At 42.1% G+C, this 20,963-nt stretch overlaps 1 protein-coding gene across 12 annotated transcripts in view; it reads left to right on the top strand.

The window, feature by feature from the left end:
• LOC110530920 (actin-binding protein WASF1) overlaps positions 1-20,963 on the top strand; it is a 152,986-nt gene that overhangs the window by 37,870 nt on the left and 94,153 nt on the right. Inside the window, exon 1 of one of the 12 annotated variants that reach the window (XM_090243431.1) lies at positions 6,753-7,456. The exons of the other annotated variants lie outside the window; for them this stretch is intronic. The gene's annotated coding sequence lies outside the window, so the exon portion shown is untranslated. Of the gene's footprint in view, positions 1-6,752; positions 7,457-20,963 lie in introns of those variants that run through there. 12 annotated transcript variants of the gene reach the window in all.

A 20,963-nucleotide genomic window follows, 5' to 3' on the forward strand; every position in this document is an offset into this window, starting at 1 on the left:
AGGTATGGTGTTCTTTGGATGCAACTCAGCATTCTTTGTCCTCCAAACACGACGAGTTGAGTTTTTACCAAAAAGTTATATTTTGGTTTCGTCTGACCATATGACATTCTCCCGATCTTCTTCTGGATCATCCAAATGCTCTCTAGCAAACTTCAGACGGGCCTGGACATGTACTGGCTTAAGCAGGGGTACACGTCTGGCACTGCAGGATTTGAGTCCCTGGCGGCGTAGTGTGTTACTGATGGTAGGCTTTGTTACTTTGGTCCCAGCTCTCTGCAGGTCATTCACTAGGTCCCCCCGTGTGGTTCTGGGATTTTTGCTCACTGTTCTTGTGATCATTTTGACCCCACGGGGTGAGATCTTGCGTGGAGCCCCAGATTGAGGGAGATTATCAGTGGTCTTGTATGTCTTCCATTTCCTAATAATTGATCCCACAGTTGATTTCTTCAAACCAAGCTGCTTACCTATTGCGGATTCAGTCTTCCCAGCCTGGTGCCGGTCTACAATTTTGTTTCTGGTGTCCTTTGACAGCTCTTTGGTCTTGGCCATAGTGGAGTTTGGAGTGTGACTGTTTGAGGTTGTGGACAGGTGTCTTTTATACTGATAACAAGTTCAAACAGGTGCCATTAATACAGGTAACGAGTGGAGGACCGAGGAGCCTCTTAAAGAAGAAGTTACAGGTCTGTGAGAGCCAGAAATCTTGCTTGTTTGTAGGTGACCAAATACTTATTTTCCACCATAATTTGCAAATAAATTCATAAAAAATCCTACAATGTGATGTTCTGGATTTTCTTTCCTCATTATGTCTGCCATAGTTGAAATGTACCAATGATGAAAATTACAGGCCTCTCTTGTCTTTTTAAGTGGGAGAACTTGCACAATTGGTGGCTGACTAAAGACTTTTTTGCCCCACTGTATATTAATCTCAAGAAAGCTAGTACATACATATTGTGTTCTGTCACCAAGATAATTCCTAAACCAATTTACTGCCCCTTCACTGAGACCAATGTTTCTGAGTCTAGCTAGAAACAATTCATGGTCAACTGAATCAAAGGCCTTTGTTAAATCCACAAACAGAGCAGCACAGTGTTGCTTTTAATCAAGTGCATTACCTTCTTGATGCACCCATCCCATTAGGGATAAAAATTTTTGTCAACATCCGCTGAATTGCAGAGCGCCAAATTCAAATTAAATTACTAAAAATACTTAATTTTCATGAAATCACAAGTGCAATATAGCAAAACACAGCTTAGCTTGTTGATAATCCACCTGGCGTGTAAGATTTCAAAAATGCTTTTCGGCAAAAGCATACCAAGTGTTTATGTAAGGACATCTCTCTCAGCAGACAAAACATTACAAACAGCTAGCAGCAAAGTAGATTGGTCACGAAAGTCAGAAAAGCAATAAATTGAATCGCTTACCTTTTGATGATCTTCAGATGTTTGCACTCACGAGACTCCCAGTTACACAATAAATGTTCCTTTTGTCCCATAAAGATTTATTTTATATCCAAAATACCTCCATTTGGTTGGCACTTTATGTTCAGAAATCCACAGGCTCGAGCGGTCACGACAGGGCAGACAAATTCCAAATAGTATCCGTATAGTTTGTAGAAACATGTCAAGCATTTTTTATAATCAATCCTAGGGTTGTTTTTACAATATATAATCAATAACATTTCAACCGGACTGTAGCTTTTTCAATAGGAGAGAGAGAGAAAATGTCTGCTCCACTTTATTGGCGCATGCAAAACGCTGCTGGCACCCAGCCATCCAATGATGCGATGTGATCTTTCTCGCTCATTTTTCAAAATAAAAGCCTGAAACTATGTCTAAAGACTGGTTGGGTGCCAAGCAAAGGGAATCTGGTTGATATCCCTTTAAATGGAGGAAAGACATGCAATGGAACAGAGAGCTTTCAGGAAAAACAGCACTTCTGGGTTGGATTTTCCTCCGGTTTTCGCCTGCAATATCAGTTCTATTATACTGTCAGACAATATTTTGACAGTTTTCGAAACTGTAGAGTGTTTTCTATCCTAATCTGACAATTATATGCATATTCTAGATTCTGGGCCTGAGAAATAGGCGGTGGGTACATTTTTCATCCAAACATCAAAATACTGCCGCCTACACTCAAGAGGTTAATGATGTCGTTTGCCACTGCCATAGCTGCAGTTGTGGTGCTGTGTCCCGATCTAAAGCCAGACTGAACCCCGCTCAGTATGTTATTTCCAATTGAGAAATGTTTTAACTATGAGGTAACTAGGGATTCATAGACTTTGGCAAGGATAGGGAGTTTGGAGAAAGGACGATAGTTATTAGCATCTGAGGGATCTACACCCTTTAGCAGTGGGAGGACATAAGCTGATTTCCAAATGCTGGGTATGGAATTGGTCAAGAGACTCAAGTTGAAAATATGAGCAACAGGTTTAGTAATAATACCAGCTGCTATTTTTAAGAGGTAGGGGTCCAGGTTGTCTGGACCTGCAGACTTTTTAGTGTCTACATCTGTATAAGAAACAGGCTCAAAGTTAAAATGGTTCACATGAGGGCCTATATCATAGTTGACTGTAACATTGCTTACATTAGAGGCCCGGGCCCTACCATTATTAAAAACTGAACTAGCAGATATGAAGTGCTTGTTAAAAATCCCTACAATATCAGCTTTATCGTTCACTTCATTAGAATCCATCATTAAATGGTCAGGAAGGCCAGAGGATACATTAGAACCTGACACTGATTTGATTAGCTTCCAGAAATTGGCAGGGTTATTTAGGTTCTCTGTGAATGCATTTAAAATAGTAATCTGATTTGGACTTCCTGAGCAAACCTGTACATTTGTTTCTTAGCGCTCTGAAGGAGGCCCAGTCAACAGTAGCATTTGTATGTCTAGCTTGAGCCCAATATATATTTCTCTTTCTAATGAATTCTGCCAAGTTATTTGAAAACCATGGATTGTCCCTTCCACTGATATGTATTTCTTCACAGGGGCATGCTTATGACAAATGGACACAATTTTAATATAAAAATAAGTCTTATGCAGTGTCAACATCAGGAATCAGACTTACTCTGTCAATATTATGGTACATATCATGTAAGAATGCTTGCTCATCAAACTGTCTAAAATATAACGGGGTTTGGCTTTGGTTATTTTTGTATTTCTAACACAAGCAATTGCACAGTGATCACTGGCATCATTACAGAATATCCCAGTCGATGTGTATTTGTGAGGGGTATTCGTTAGAATAATGTCCAATGGAGTTGATTTATTTGGTGCTCTGGGATTCGGTCTTGTCGGCGCATTAATTAATTGATCGAGATTCAGAGAGTCACACAGTTCTTTAAAAGAGTCCAATACAGATGTAAGCATGTCCCAGTTCAAATCTCCTAAAATAACGAATTCAGAGTTATTTAACTTGTGCAGGACATCATCAGAAAGAGAGTTTAGTGTGTCTCCCGATGCCGAGAGCGGTCTGTAGCAGCCGACTACAGTGATGTGGGTGTCCTTATATACGTTCACTTTAACCGCAAGCAATTCAAAATGTTTGGCTTTGGTAATCGAGAGAATTTCAGAGGTATTAAACTCGGATTTAACATAAATTGCAACCCCTCTTCCTTTACTCATCCGATCAGCCCAACAAAACGTGTACCCATCAATAGAAATCAAGTTATTTGACACAGATTTCTTTAGCCAAATTTCTGATAAAACCATTATGTCTGCATTTGTCGTTTTGGCCCATATTCTAATCATGTCTATTTTTGGAAATAGACTTCTGACATTAACATACAAGAGGCCAAAACCTGCTCTGTTTTTAAAGTCATACGGAGTCGGTAGAGATTGCATGGTTCCACATTGCTAGAGATCAACAATTAAAGCATAACAATATATCTCAGTTGCCCAATGTATGAGGACTTGGCGGAGCCTGCACCATTGTCAATAAAATGAACCAAGTTTTTTGACACAGAAAAAAAGTCATTCAATAGTTAATAGATTTTGGAAGTATGCCATCAAGTGTAGGTCCAGTGGCGTTGGAGAGTGGTACAAATGCAATTGCAGAGAGAGACAAAGTTTCTGGTGGTATTGACATGATTGTCTTGTCGGAGTGTTTGCAAATTGTAGGGCATAAGGTGAAGATAATTCACTCATCCATTTATCATTCAGCCTATTTAATCCAGGATGGCATTGAGTAAAGAGCAGGCACAGAACAGATACCTCTAAAAACCAGCATTATGTAGTTCAGCACAGGTGTGCAATGACCAGTAGACGTTGTGTAGGACGTAAGTTTTCCCATGGCGCATCAGGTTTTCCAATCCGCTAATGCTTCTCTGCTCTCAGCCTTCAGTAGTGCGCACCTGCGCTCGCATAGCAGGTCTTGCACGCAGACAGACACTCCTGACTCGGCGAGTTCTAACTCCAGAAAGGTGTAGATTTTTTTTTTATAAAGGCCTTCTCAAACGAAATCTCTAGTGTTACTCTAAGCAGTTTAGTCATCTCAACTTGCTCCACATAATTTATTAGAAGATTTAGTTGAGGTTTATGGTTTAGTGTTTTGTTCAAAATACAATGCTTTTAGTTTTAGAAATATATACGGCTAACTTATTCCTTGCCACCCAGTCTGAAACGAACTGCAGCTCTTTGTTGAGTGTTGCAGTCATTTCAGTCACTGTAGTAGCTGATGTGTATAGTGTACATAGAAACTCTGGATTTACTGAAAGTCAGTGGCATGTCGTTAGTAATATTTGAAAAAAGCAAGGGCCCTAAAGAGCTACCCTGGGGAATTGCTGATTCTAACTAGATTATATTTGATAGGCTTCCATTAAAGAACTCCCTCTGTTCTGTTAGACAAGTAACTCTTTATCCACATTATGGCAAGGGGTGTAAAGCCATAAAACTTGTGTGTTTCCAGCAGCAGACAGCAGCATCAATAATGTCAAAGGCTGCACTGAAGTCTAACAAGACATCACCCACAATAATTTCATCATCAATTTCTCTCAGCCAATCATCAGTCATTTGTGTAAGTGCTGTGCTTGTTGAGTGTCCTTCACTAAAAGCATGCTGAAATTCTATTGGCATTTTTTTTACTGTAAATTAGCATTGTATCTGGTCAAACACTATTTTTTCCCCAGAAGTTTACTAAGGGCTAGTAACAGGCTAATTGGTTGGCTATTTGAGCCAGTAAAGGGGTTTTTACTATTCTTAGGTAGCGGAATGACTTTAGCTTCCCTCCAGGCCTGAGGGTGCACACCCTCTCTAGTAGGCTTAAACTGAAGATGTGGCAATATCGTCTGCTCTTATCCTCAGTAATTTAGATTGTCAGACCCTGGTGGCTTGTTGATAGACAACCATATTTTTTTCACCTCTTCCACTCTGACTTTACGGAGTTTAAAAGTACAATTATTGTCTTTCATAATTTGGTCCGATATACTTGGATGTGTAGTGTCAGCATTTGTTACTTGCATGTCATCCATAAGTTTGCTTATCTTGCCAATGAAAAAGTCATTAAAGTAGTTTGCAATATCAGTGGGCTTTGTGATGAATGAGCCATCTGATTCAATAAATGAAGGAGCCGAGTTGGCTTGTTCCCCAAAAATGTCATTTAATGTGCCCCAAATATTTTTACTATCATTTATATAATTTATCTTTGTTTCATAGTGTAATTTCTTTTTCTTGGGTTTAGTCACATGAGTTCTTAATTTGCAGTGCGTTTGCCATTCAGTTGGGCTTGCCAGACTTAATTGCCATACCTTTTGTCTCATCCCTCTCAAACATACCATTTTTTAATTCCTCGTCAATCCAAGGGGATTTAACAGTTTTTACAGTCATTTTCTTAATGGGTGCGTGCTTATTAGTAACTGGTATAAGTAGTTTCATAAATGCGTCAAGTGCAATGTCTGGTTGCTCCTCATTACACATCACAGACCAGCAAATATTCTTTCCATCATCAACATATGAATCACTACAAAACTTCTCGTGTGATCTCGTATACACTATATTAGGCCCAGCCTTTGGAATGTTGGTTTTCCTAGATATGGCTATTATATTGTGATCACTACATCCTATGGATTTGGATACTGCTTTAAAGCAAATATCTGCAGCGTTAGTAAAAATGTGCTTAATACATGTTGATGATTTAATTCCTGTGCTGTTTGTAACTACCCTGGTAGGTTTACTGACAACCTGATCCAGGTTGCAGGCACTGGTTACAGTTTGAAGTTTTTTCCTGAGTGGGCAGCTTGATGATAGCCTGTCAATATTGAAATCACCCAGAAAATATACTTCTCTGTTGATCTCACATATATTATCAAGCATTTCACACATATTATCAGGATCTAGGAAAATAAGAATTTGTTCTTAACTGACTTGCCTAGTTAAATAAAGGTAAAATAATTTAAAAAAATACTGACTGTTAGCACTTGGTGGTCTATAGCAGCTTCCCACAAGAATGGGCTTTAGGTGAGGCAGATGAGCCTGTAGCCATAATACTGTTGAAGTAATTAACATTAGATCATCTCTAAGCTTTACAGGAATGTGGTTCTGAATATAGGCCGCAACACCGCCACCGTTGGCATTTCTGTCTTTTCGGTAGATGTATTACTACCACTGTCTCATCAAAGGTATTATCTAAGTGAGTTTCAGAGATAGTCCGAATATGAATGTCATCTGTTACAAGCAAGTTATTGACTTCATGGAGCTTGTTTCTTAGGCTACAAATGTTAACCAGTTAGAGCTCTAGGGGCGCTATTTCATTTTTGGATAAAAAACGTTCCCGTTTTAAGCGCGATATTTTGTCACGAAAAGATGCTCGACTATGCATATTCTTGACAGTTTTGGAAAGAAAACACTCTGAAGTTTCAGAATCTGCAAAGATTTTGTCTGTAAGTGCCCCAGAACTCATTCTACAGGCGAAACCAAGATGATGCATCACCCAGGAATTAGCAGAATTTCTGAAGCTCTGTTTTCCATTCTCTCCTTATATGGCTGTGATTGCGCAACGAATGAGCCTACACTTTCTGTCGTTCGCCCAAGGTCTTAGCAGCATTGTGACGTATTTGTAGGCATATCATTGGAAGATTGACCATAAGAGACTACATTTTCCAAGTGTCCGCCTGGTGTCCTGCGTCGAATTTGGTGCGCAATTGCCAGCTGCTTCTACTTTACCATTTGATTCAGGGGAGAAAGCATGTGTCCAAGAACGATGTATCAATGAAGAGATATGTGAAAAACACCTTGATGATTGATTCTAAACAACGTTTGCCATGTTTTCAGTCGATATTATGGAGTTAATTTGGAAAAAAGTTTGCGTTTTGAGGACTGAATTTATGGATTTTTTTTGGTAGCCAAATGTGATGTATAAAACGGAGCTATTTCTAATACACAAGGAATCTTTTTGGAAAAACTGAGCATCTGCTATCTAACTGAGAGTATCCTCATTGAAAACATCAGAAGTTCTTCAAAGGTAAATGATTTTATTTGAAGGCTTTTATGTTTTTGTTAATGTTGCGTGCTGGATGCTAACGCTAATGCTAACGCTAAATGCTAACGCGAAATGCTAACTCTAGCTAGCTACTTTTACACAAATTATTGTTTTCCTATGGTTGAGAAGCATATTTTGAAAATCTGAGATGACAGTGTTGTTTACAAAAGGCTAAGCTTGAGAGATGGCATATTTATTTCATTTCACTTGCGATTTTCATAAATAGTTAACGTTGTGTTATGCTAATGAGCTTGCTGATAGATTTACACAATCCTGGATACAGGGGTTTTTTCATAGCTAAACGTGACGCAGAAAACGGAGCGATTTGTCCTAAACAAATAATCATTCAGGAAAAACTGAACATTTGCTATCTGAGAGTCTCCTCATTGAAAACATCTGAAGTTCTTCAAAGGTAAATGATTTTTTTGAATGCTTTTCTGTTTTTTTGTGTAAATGTTGCCAGCTGAATGCTAATGCTAAATGCTACGTTAGCCATCAATACTGTTACACAAATGCTTGTTTTGCAATGGTTGAGAAGCATATTTTGAAAATCTGAGATGACAGTGTTGTTAACAAAAGGCTAAGCTTGAGAGCTAGCATATTTATTTCATTTCATTTGCGATTTTCATGAATAGTTAACGTTGCGTTATGGTAATGAGCTTGAGTCTGTATTCACGAACCCGGATCCGGGATGGGGAGATCAGAAAGGTTAATATGGGCTATTTGTAGCACTTTTCTGTGTTGCTTGATTGTTTTTATTGCTTTTTAAAGCTTATCAGAAGTAGACTTACTCATGTTATTTACATTGGAGCTGATAGTGCAGGGTGAGCTGCATAAAGTGGTCTTCCTACTATTGCACACTGCCTCAGTGCTAACAGTGTAACTCTGGTTTATAGACTCATGATTACTGCTTCCAATAACTGTAGGATTAACAGATGTATTCAGTGCAATGAACCCAGTGCAATTAGGGTTACATTAAATTACTTACATTGTGTTTGCCAATGCCCCTAAGAACATGTACATTTGATGCAGCATTATGACGACTCATTGTCGCAATGGTAGGGATTAACTGAGCTGGTCTTGGATCATTTACCAGTCATTGTTTGTTTGTCCAGGAGCCAAGATTATTTAGGTGGACTCCGTCATTCCTGTAGAGTATCTTCTGTTTCCAGAAGGTGTCAAAGTTATCAATAAAAGTGACTCCAGCAGAGCTACAGTAGTCTTTTCGAGATGTGTAATGCCAGCAGTCTGCTGAATCTTTCACACCCGCGGCCCAACGATGGTACTGGACCTGACATTATTGGCAGTTTTTTTTAGTGTTCATGCTAAAATCAGTTCTTTAAAATCCATTAATTTTGCACGCCCAATTTTTCAGTTTTTGATTTGTTCAAAAAGTTTGAAATATCCAATAAATGTCGTTCCACTTCATGATTGTGTCCCACTTGTTGTTGATTCTTCACAAAAAAATACAGTTTTATATCTTAATGTTTGAAGCCTGAAATGTGGCAAAAGGTCGCAAAGTTCAAGGGGGCCGAATACTTTCGCAAGGCACCAGCCCTAATGTAAACCATGATGTATTTCATACCATTCCGCCCCAGCCATTACCAGGAGTCCGTCCTCCCCAATTAAGTTGCTACCAACCTCATGTTACCCACACACACACACACACACGCACACACTCACAAGCAAAGGTGTTGAAGCATGAGGGCTGTGAAGCTGACAGATGGATTTCAGCGTTATTAGCCGTCTTTGGCTCATTAGGTTATTTCCTTCAGGAGCAAGTGCTGTTCCATGAGGGAGCGTGGTGAGAAAAGAACAGAAGAAAAGTAAGTGGGAGGAGGGGTAAGAGGCATTCAGATATTTTAATTATGTGAGCTTTCCAAATTCCCAACCTTTTCCCTCTGTGGGCAGCGCTTCGGAATCCCGCGACAAGACACCAACCATGGTTGTATTTGTGCTTCTTTGCTCCGAGCCACACGGGTATGGCAGCATCCGGCAAGTGGTGTGTTTTGTTTTGTTACTGATGTTGTTTAATTAATCCAAAAACTGTCCTTTTATAAATCGGAATCTGGGTCAGGTGGGCATCATTTCAAAGCTTGTTCTAATGCCAGCATGACTAGCTAAGTTATAAAGTACAATTCGATGTCAAGACCCAGGAAATGACACATTTTCCCCAATGTCACTCTAATGCAATTGCACAAAATACACTACATTTAGCAACAACAAAAAATAATGGCACATTATTCAAACAGGTTGTCGTGTGGAAGCCTTTAGCCTAGACTCAGAAGAAAGAGATAAAAGGGAGAGTTTCGACCAAAGAAGTTGATCAAAATGTCAGACTTTAACCATGTTAGAGCAGCCTGGAAAAGACTCAGACTCTATTCATCCTAGATTTTTTTTCTCCACCATTCACCTTCTATTAATCTCTACCAGAACAACATTTTGCGTGAATGGTTAGTACTGTGGTATCAGACTGACATTGACATTTGCCTTTCAGCAGTTGGCCATCTCCCAACACTATACGGGCCAAAAAACAACCATCAGACAGATTACAATGTCCATAGTGATACAACACATCCATATCCAGATTTCTGCTTTAGAGAGGTGAGACATGCGGCCGATTCCATTGGAAGGTCAACCTGAGCATACCCAAATAAAGTTTGTAATTTCAAGTGAAACCATGTTCACACTTATCCTTAAGGTATTCTATGTATTGGAGTTCATGCTTTATTTGAAAGGTTTAAGTATGAAATTGCATGTATTTTGGCCATTTCAAAGTAGTCAATCATTTTTCACAGACCTTGTTTGTCCCTCAATGCTATTTATGAAGATGAGATGTTAATGAGGCAATACACACAAGTGTCTTGATTTTGTTTGCGTATTCCATGGTCTTGTAAAGATGGGGAGGGTGACTGGGATAGGCAATGTAACATCCATAATGTTTTTTAGGAAAAGGTTTTGTGAAACATGCACCTTATATTGGATCATTTTGAAACTTTCTCTGTAAAGCTAACTTTCATCAAGGTTTAACACGGTCTTTCATTGGTTTCTCTCTTTTCATTGTCAGTGTCCTTTTTTACCATAACGGATGTGATGGATATTGATGCGTCAGATCTTAGTTTCAGAAGTTTGCTATTTAGGCAATGCAATCCTACGGTACTATGCCTTCTACCTTCTTACCTTTTTATGTGTTATGATAGGTTTTGATCATGACCTCTTTAAGGTGTGTCTATTTCAGACTCTTAACATCCATAACGGAGTTACTTTTCCTCTCTAAAGTAAACATGGAAAATAGTTTTTGTTTTCAGCAGAGCCTTTTATTAAAACTGATAATCCATGTTTTGACCTAAAGACTTACAAACTTAAGCTTAACGTCATAACGCTTCTTATTTCCTTTATTTCTCGAACATACCAATATTTAGACTCCCATACCTCAAATCAGGTCAACTCGACACCGCGTAGCATTGAAGCTACATGTCTGAGGCTCACAAAGCAGCGTTGGGGAGATGACAGCAAGAGAAAAGAAGTGATGTGGCAGTGACAGCAGTATAATGATGATTCAGACATCCTTGGTTCACGCTTGCCGGTGGACAAGCATCAGGGACAGAACTCTGGGAAAAGATGACAGAAATTGCATGGGACTGGCGAAAATAACCTGGACCCTCCTCCTTAATGGCCCTGATACATACATATATATATATATAAACAATTGAGTGAATGCCCAGGGCTTGAAATATGCCCGCTGATAAGAAATGAGAGGAAGGTGGAGGGAGGGAGAGAAAGAAAGAAAAGGAGCTTAGTACCACCTTGACGATTGGAGGTGAGCAGGGAGCCACACAATGCCTTCTGACAGACCACAGAGATATAGAGAGAGGACATAGAGAAGAGTGAGAGGAGATGTCTTTATCCTCTCTGTCTCTTATTGCAGCACTAGCATCACCTGCTGGAGTGCAAGAGAGAGAGAGATGGGACCCTCAGGCAGACACACCCACATAGTCATCCTTAATCCTTTTTATTTTGGGGGGGAATTTTACCCCTTTTTCTCCCCAATTTCATGGTATCCAATTGTTGTAGTAGCTACTATCTTGTCTCATTGCTACAACTCCCGTACGGGCTCGGGAGAGACGAAGGTTGAAAGTCATGCGTCCTCCTATACACAACCCAACCAAGCCGCACTGCTTCTTAACACAGCGCGCATCCAACCCGGAAGCCAGCCGCACCAATGTGTCAGAGGCAACACCATGCACCTGGCCACCTTGGTTAGCGCGCACTGCGCCCTCTCACACTTTCAATCTTATCTCTCCACATCTCTCTTCCCCACCCTACTCTACCCTCCCTACCCCATCACCCTCTCTCTCTACATGTACAGTATGAATGCTGAGAATGTCCAGTCCAGCATTAAGCACAGCAGTGTGATTATTATATATATATATTTTTATTTTATTTTTTATTTTACTTATTTTATTTTACCTTTTTCTCCCCAATTTCGATCTTGTCTCATCGCCGTAACTCCCCAACTGGCTTGGGAGGCGAAGGCTGTGTCATGCTTCCTGCGAAACATGACCTGCCAAACCGCGCTTCTCAACACCTGCACACTTAACCCGGGAGCCAATGTGTCGGAGAAAACACCGTTCAACTGACGGCCGAGGTCAGCTTGCAGGCGCCCGGCCCGCCACAAGGAGTTGCTAGAGCGTGAAGAGCCAAGTAAAGCCCCCCCGGCCAAACCCTCCCCTAACCCGGACGACGCTGGCACAATTGTGCGCCGCCCTATGGAACTCGCGATCACGGCCGGTTGTGATACTGTACTCTTAACGGGGATGGAGGGACCAGGGGGACTTCAATTGTCATGAGACACAGGTCACATGACGCCCCACAATCTGACCCCTGTGTGAGAACCTTCCATTTACAGAGAAGAAAAGCCTCTGTGGAGAGAATAAACTCCAACCCACGACTCAGCGGGCTGTGCTGCTGTGAGTGTGTGTATGCATGTGGGTGTGTGTGCTGTCTTTCTCCATCCATCCAATTTCAAAAGGGTCCTTCTCTTTGGCTAATGTTAAAGGAATCACTCTTGATCGATTGGAGAAAGGGACTCGGGGAGTCCATAATAAAACTCAGGCCAACCTTGTCCCAGTGTTCTATTCTGACTGCCTGACATTTTATGCCCGTTGGCACTGCCACAGGGCACCACACAGCGGGGACACCATCAGTAACCGCTGGCAACTGCCAGTGTTGTGTGTGTGTGCAGAATCAGACCATTCATTAATTCAATGAGAGGGCACAAAATGGACACCCGTTTCCCTCTTCACACAGAGCAGAGAAGCCGTCTATGAGAAGTTAGCACCAGCTGCAGCTGTCACGGCTCGTTTGGCCACTTTAGCCACACATCCACTTCCTCTCATCCTTCTCCATGTCAGTCCCAAGACTAGAGGCAGTTTCCACTCAATTGCACAACATTTTCTAAAGTGGATTTTTAATTAGGTTAATCAGTGATTCGGATGTAATTGACTAGAGGCAAATACTGTAAGATCTTATTGTTTTTTTCCTACAGCTTATTGGCCATTGTAGTGCTATTATCAGAATAACATGTTATTTGTCACATGCTTTGTGAACAACAGGCCGAGACTAACAGTGAAATGCTTACAGCCCCTTCCCAACAATGCAGAGAGAAAAAAAAGAAATAATAACACAGCAGTATCTAACAGGTAATATCTGACAATTAAACAACAAAACCTAATACACATAATCTAGTAAAGGAATGGGATAAGAACATATAAGTATAAAATATATGGATGAGCAGTGACAGAGTGGCTAAGATGCAATAGATAGTAAAGAATAGATAGTAAAGGATACAGTATTTGCATATGAGATGAGTAATGCGAGATATGTAAACATTCTTAAAGTAGCATTATTAAAGTGACTAGTGTTCCATTTATTAAAGTGGACAATTATATCAAGTCTGTAGGTAGGCAGCTGCCTCTCTGTGCTCGTGGTGGCTGTTTAACAATCTGATTGCCTGTTTTTAAATCTCTCTGTCCCAGCTCTGATGCACCTGTACTGACCTCGCCTTCTAGATGGAAGCGGGGTGAACAGGCAGTGGCTCGGGTGGTTATTGTCCTTGATTATCTTTTTTGCCTACCTGTGACATTGGGTGTTGTAGGTGTCCTGGAGGGCAGGTAGTTTGCCCCCGGTGATGTGTTGTACAGACCACCCTCTGAAGAGCCTTGCGGTTGTGGGCGGTGCAGTTGCCGTACTTGGTGGTGATACAGCCCGACCGGATGCTCTCATTTGTGCACCTGTAAAAGTTAGTGAGAATATTCAGTGACAAGCCACATTTTTTCAGCCTCCTGAGGTTGAAGAGGTGCTGTTGAACCTTCTTCACCACACTGTCTGTGTGCATGGACCATTTCAGATTGTCAGTGATATGAACACAGAGGAACTTAAAACTTTCGAACTTCTCCACTGCTGTCCCGTCGATATGGATAGGGGGGTTCTCCCTTTGTTGTTTCTTCTAGTCCATGATCATCTCTTTTGTTTTGCTAACATTGAGTGAGAGGTTATTTTCCTGACACCACACTCCGAGGGCCCTCACCTCTTCCCTGTAAGCTGTCTTGTCGTTGTTCGTAATCAAGCCTACCACTGTAGTGTCATCTGCAAACTTGATGATTGAGTTGGATGCGTGCATGTCAATGCAATCATGGGTGAACAGGGAGTACAGGAGGGGGCTGAGAACGCACTCTTGTGGGGCCGCAGTGTTGAGGTTCAAATCAAATCAAAGTTTATTTGTCATGTGTCACGTGAAATGCTTACTTACAGGCTCTAACCAATAGTGCAAAAAAAGGTATTAGGTGAACAATAGGTAAGTAAAGAGATAAAAACAACAGTAGTGAGGCTGTATACAGTAGCGAGGCTACATACAGGCACCGGTTAGTCAGGCTCATTGAGGTAGTATGTAGATGTGGTTAAAGTGGCTATGCATATATGATGTACAGAGAGCAGCAGTAGTGTAAAAGAGGGGGTTGGTTGGTGGCGGGACACCATGCAGATAACCCAGTTAGCCAATGTGCGGGAGCACTGGTTGGTCAGGCGAATTGTGGTAGTATGTACATGAATGTATAGTTAAAGTGACTATGCATATATGATAAACAGAGAGTAGCAGCAGCGTAAAAGAGGGGTTGGGGGGCCACACAATGCAAATAGTCCGCGTAGCCATTTGATTACCTGTTCAGGAGTCTTATGGCTTGGGGGTAAAAACTGTTGGGAAGCCTTTTTCTCCTAGACTTGGCACTACGGTACCACTTGCCATGCGGTAGTAGAGAGAACAGTCTATGACTGGGGTGGCTGGGGTCTTTGACAATTTTTAGGGCATTACTCTGACACCTTCTGATGTAGAGGTCCTGGATGGCAGGGAGCTTTGCCCCAGTGATGTACTGGGCCGTACACACTACCCTCTGTAGTGCCTTGTGGTCAGAGGCCGAGCGATTACCGTACCAGGCAGTGATGCAACCAGTGCTCTCGATGTTGCAGCTGTAGAACCTTTTGAGGATCTCAGGACCCATGCCAAATCTTTTTAATTTCCTGAGGGGGAATAGGCTTTGACGTGCCCTCTTCACGACTGTCTTGGTGTGTTTGGACCATTCTAGTTTGTTGGTGATGTGGACACTAAGGAACCTCTCAACCTGCTCCACTACAGCCCAGTCGATGAGAATGGGGGCATGCTCGGTCCTCCTTTTCCTGTAGTCCACAATCATCTCCTTTGTCTTGGTTATGTTGAGGGAAAGGTTTTTGCCCTGGCACCACACAGCCAGGTCTCTGACCTCCTCCCTATAGGCAGTCTTGACGTTGTCGGTGATCAGGCCTACCACTGTTGTGTCGTCTGCAAACTTAATGATGGTGTTGGAGTCGTGCCTGGCCATGCAGTCGTGGGTGAACAAAATGTACAGGAGGGGACTGAGCACGCACCCCTGGGGGGCTCCAGTGTTGAGGATCAGCGTGGCAGATGTGTTGCTACCTACCCTCACCACCTGGGGGCGGTCCGTCAGGAAGTCCAAGATCCAGTTGCAGAGGGAGCTGTATAGTCTCAGGATCCTTAGCTTAGTGATGAGTTTTGAGGGTACTATGGTGTTGAACGCGGAGCTGTATTAAATGAACAGCATTCTCACATAAGTGTTCCTTTTGTCCAGGTGGGGAATGACAGTGTGGAGTGCAATAGAGATTGCCTCATCTGTGGATCTTTTGGGGCGGAATGCAAATTGGAGTGGGTCTAGGGTTTCTGGGATAATGGTGTTGATGTAAGCCATTACCAGCCTTTCAAAGTACTTCATGGCTACTGGCATGAGTGCTACGGATCTGTAGTCATTTAGGCAGGTTACCTTTGTTCTTGGGCACAGGGACTGTGGTGGTCTGCTTGAAACATGTTGGTATTACAGACTCAATCAGGGACATGTTGAAAATTTTGGGGCATGAGGCATGCTGAAGCTCTCATGCATGCCTCAGTGTTGCTTGTCTCGAAGCGAGCATAGAAGTGATTTAGCTCATCTAGTGGGGTCGTGTCACTGGGCAGCTGGCGGCTGTGCTTCCCTTTGTAGTCTGCAATAGTTGCCACATAAGACGAGCGTCGGTGCCGATGTTGTATGATTTAATCTTATCCCTGTGTTGACGCTTTGCCTATTTGATGGGTCGTTGCAGGGCATAGCAGGATTTCTTGTAAGCTTACGGGTTAGAGTCCTGCACCTTGAAAACGTCAGCTCTACCCTTTAGCTCAGTGCGAATGTTGCCTGTAATCCATGGCTTCTGGTTGGCATGTGTAGGTACAGTCACCTTGGGGACGACATCCTCAATGCACTTATTGATAAAGCCGGTGACTGATGTGGTGTACTCCTCAATGCCATCGGAAGAATCCCGGAACATATTCCAGTCTGTGATAGCAAAACAGTCACCAAACAGTCAGACCGAGTCACTAGTGCTTCCTGATTTAATTTTAGCTTGTAAGCAGGAATCAGAAATATAGAGTTGTGGTCAGATTTACCAAATGGATGGCGAGGGAGAGATTTATACGCGTCTTTGTGTGTGGAGTACAGGTGATCTATAATTTTTTCCCCCTCTGGTTGCACATTTAAGATGTTGATAGAAATTTGGTAGAACTGATTTAAGTTTTCCTGCATTATAGTCTCTGTCCACTAGGAGCGCCACCTCTGGGTGAGTGGCTTCCTGTTTGCTTATTTCCTTATACAGCTGACTTGAGTGCCGTCTTAGTGCCAGCATCTGTCTGTGGTGGTAAATAAACAGCCACAAAAAGTATAGCTGAAATCTCTCTTGGCAAGTAGTGTGGCCTGCAATTTATCACAATATACTCTACTTCAGGCAGGCAAAATCTAGAGACCTCCTTAGATTTCGTGCACCAGCTGTTATTTACAAATATGCACAGACCCCCACCCCCCCTCGTTTTACCGGAGTGTGCTGTTCTACCCTGCCGGTGCAGCGTATATCCCATTAGCTGAATATCCATGTCGTCATTCAGCCACGATTCCGTGAAATATATGATATTACAGTTTTTGATGTCCCGTTGGTAGGATATTCGTGATCGTACCTCGTCTAATTTATTGTCCAATGATTGCACGTTGGCGAGTAATATTGGAAGTAACAGCAGCTTTCCCATCGCCTTCTGTGGGCTTCACGAGGCATCCCGCTCTGTGTCCTCTGTACCTGCGTCTCTTCCTCTTGCAAATAACGGGGATGTTGGCCCTGTCGGGTGTTTGGAGAATGTCCTGTGCGTCCTGCTTGTTGAAGAAAAAATATTTGTCTAATCCAAGGTGAGTATTCTCTGTCCTGATATCCAGAAGCTCTTTTTTGCCGTAGGATACGGTTGCAGAAACATTATGTACAAAATAAGTTAAATGACGCAGAAAAAAACACAATAGCACAATTGGTTGGACGCCCGTAAAACCTTTGCCAATTCTTCCGGCGTCATTTTACAGATTTTACAGCTTTCATCCACCATTTTACAGATGGTGGATGTTGTTTCCTACCTTCACCACCCGGGGGCGGCCCGTCAGGAAGTCCAGGACCCAGTTGCACAGGGTGGGGTCGAGTCCCAGGGTCTCAAGCTTAGTGATGAGTTTGGAGGGTACTATGGTGTTGAATGCTGAGCTGTAGTCAATGAACAGCATTCTTACATAGGTATTCCTCATGTCCAGATGGGATAAGTCAGTGTGCACTGTGATGGTGATTGCATTGTCTGTGGACCTATTGGGGCGGTAAGCAAATTGGAGTGGGTCTAGTGTGACAGATACAGTGCCTTGCGAAAGTATTCGCCTCCCTTGAACTTTGCGACCTTTTGCCACATTTCAGGCTTCAAACATAAAGATATAAAACTGTATTTTTTTGTGAAGAATCAACAACAAGTGGGACACAATCATGAAGTGGAACGACATTTATTGGATATTTCAAACTTTTTTAACAAATCAAAAACTGAAAAATTGGGCGTGCAAAATTATTCAGCCCCTTTACTTTCAGTGCAGCAAACTCTCTCCAGAAGTTCAGTGAGGATCTCTGAATGATCCAATGTTGACCTAAATGACTAATGATGATAAATACAATCCACCTGTGTGTAATCAAGTCTCCGTATAAATGCACCTGCACTGTGATAGTCTCAGAGGTCCGTTAAAAGCGCAGAGAGCATCATGAAGAACAAGGAACACACCAGGCAGGTCCGAGACACTGTTGTGAAGAAGTTTAAGGCCGGATTTGGATACAAAAAGATTTCCCAAGCTTTAAACATCCCAAGGAGCACTGTGCAAGCGATAATATTGAAATGGAAGGAGTATCAGACCACTGCAAATCTACCAAGACCTGGCCGTCCCTCTAAACTTTCAGCTCATACAAGGAGAAGACTGATCAGAGATGCAGCCAAGAGGCCCATGATCACTCTGGATGAACTGCAGAGATCTACAGCTGAGGTGGGAGACTCTGTCCATAGGACAACAATCAGTGGTATATTGCACAAATCTGGCCTTTATGGAAGAGTGGCAAGAAGAAAGCCATTTCTTAAAGATATACATAAAAAGTGTCGTTTAAAGTTTGCCACAAGCCACCTGGGAGACACACCAAACATGTGGAAGAAGGTGCTCTGGTCAGATGAAACCAAAATTGAACTTTTTGGCAACAATGCAAAACGTTATTTTTGGCGTAAAAGCAACACAGCTGAACACACCATCCCCACTGTCAAACATGGTGGTGGCAGCATCATGGTTTGGGCCTGCTTTTCTTCAGCAGGGACAGGGAAGATGGTTAAAATTGATGGGAAGATGGATGGAGCCAAATACAGGACCATTCTGGAAGAAAACCTGATGGAGTCTGCAAAAGACCTGAGACTGGAACGGAGATTTGTCTTCCAACAAGACAATGATCCAAAACATAAAGCAAAATCTACAATGGAATGGTTCAAAAATAAACATATCCAGGTGTTAGAATGGCCAAGTCAAAGTCCAGACCTGAATCCAATCGAGAATCTGTGGAAAGAACTAAAAACTGCTGTTCACAAATGCTCTCCATCCAACCTCACTGAGCTCGAGCTGTTTTGCAAGGAGGAATGGGAAAAAATGTCAGTCTCTCGATGTGAAAAACTGATAGAGACATACCCCAAGCGACTTACAAATGTAATCGCAGCAAAAGGTGGCGCTACAAAGTATTAACTTAAGGGGGCTGAATAATTTTGCACTCCCCATTTTTCAGTTTTTGATTTGTTAAAAAAGTTTGAAATATCCAATAAATGTCGTTCCACTTCATGATTGTGTCCCACTTGTTGTTGATTCTTCACAAAAAAATACAGTTTTATATCTTTATGTTTGATTCCTGAAATGTGGCAAAAGGTCGCAAAGTTCAAGGGGGCCGAATACTTTCGCAAGGCACTGTAGGGTGGAGGTGATATGATCCTTGACTAGTCTCTCAAAGCACTTCATGATGACCGTCATTTATTTCAGTTACCTTAGCTTTCTTGGGAACAGGAACAATGGTGGCCATCTTGAAGCATGTGGGGACAGAAGACTGGGATAGGGAGAGATTGAATATGCCCGTAAACACTCCAGCAGTCTGCGCCTGCTCTGAGGACACGGCTAGGGATGCCGTCTAGGCAGGCAGCCTTCCGAGGGTTAACACATTTAAATGTTTTACTCACGTCGACCACGGAGAAGGAGAGCCCACAGTCTTTGTTAGCGGGCCACGGCGGCGGCGTTGTATTGTCCTCAATGCCGCGACAGGGCTTGTTTACTTTTTGTAATCCGTGATTGACTGTAGACCCTGACACATATGTCTTGTGTTTGAGCCATTGAATTGTGACTCCTCTCTATCTCTATACTTTGTTTCTATACACAAATGCTGATGCTCCAGATTATCAACTAGTCTAAAGAAGGCCAGATCCGTAGCACTCATGCCAGTAGCCAAGAAGTACTTTGAAATACTTTCTCTTTAAATCAGCACAACAGTTTTTAGCTGTGCTAATATAATTGCAAAATAGTTTTTTAATGATCAATTAGCCTTTTTATAATGATAAACTTGGATTAGCTTAACACAACGTGCCATTGGAACACAAGAGTGATGGTTGCTGATAATGGGCCTCTGTACGCCTATGTTTATGTTCCATTCAAAATATGCTGTTTCCAGCTACAATGGTCATTTAAAACATTAACAATGTCTACATTGTATTTCTGATCATTTTGATGTTATTTTAATGGACAAAATGTGCTTTTCTTTAAAATACAAGTACATTTCTAAGTGACCCCAAACTTTTGAACGTGGTGTATAGTGTATGTAGTACGCTAGTATGGGTATTCGGACATGGCCCCTGTCAGTTAGCTAGGTCTGCTGTCTCAGACACAGCTACAGAGTCTCTCTACTCCACAGGGATGCATATGGAATACCTAGATAGGCTCTTCGGTCTCAGGAGACAGGTCTAAATTAGACCTTAATTATAATTAAGCCTATTTGTGATACAATGCCAAGACCGCCTTGCATTATTCATAAGTCAGTGCTCTTACAAATGCTCTGATTAGATGCTCAGAAACAGCTATCTTCTTGCCAACCAAAACTAAAGGGAAACGACTGAAATTGGAACAGGCATCAACCCAGCTCCTGGCATACAGGATGCTTCCCTTACCCTTTCTCTCCCATGATAATTTCTCACATACAATAAGAGTAATAGGCGATAGCACATTGACCATATAGCACTGCCGCCATTTAGCACTCTGCCCCATCTCCTTTCGCCTGCTGTTCCTCTGCCCAGCGTTGATCACAACAGGAGCCTTGGCATGGAAGCATACAGGTGCTCAGATTGCAGTGCTGCCCATGTTGTGTTGGCACAGCTCCTAGGCCACAATAACACTGGCTGGACAGGCAACCAGTAATACTGGAATAGTTCTAGAGCTGGCCCGCTGGTCCATTATTACTCAACACCTCTAGAGCTGGCTGGCCTATTGGTCCAGTAATACTGTGTCAT

This window comes from Oncorhynchus mykiss, chromosome 8 (genome assembly GCF_057628025.1).
Source record: "Oncorhynchus mykiss isolate SJ-2025 chromosome 8, ASM5762802v1, whole genome shotgun sequence".
NCBI classification, from domain to species: Eukaryota; Metazoa; Chordata; class Actinopteri; order Salmoniformes; family Salmonidae; genus Oncorhynchus; species Oncorhynchus mykiss.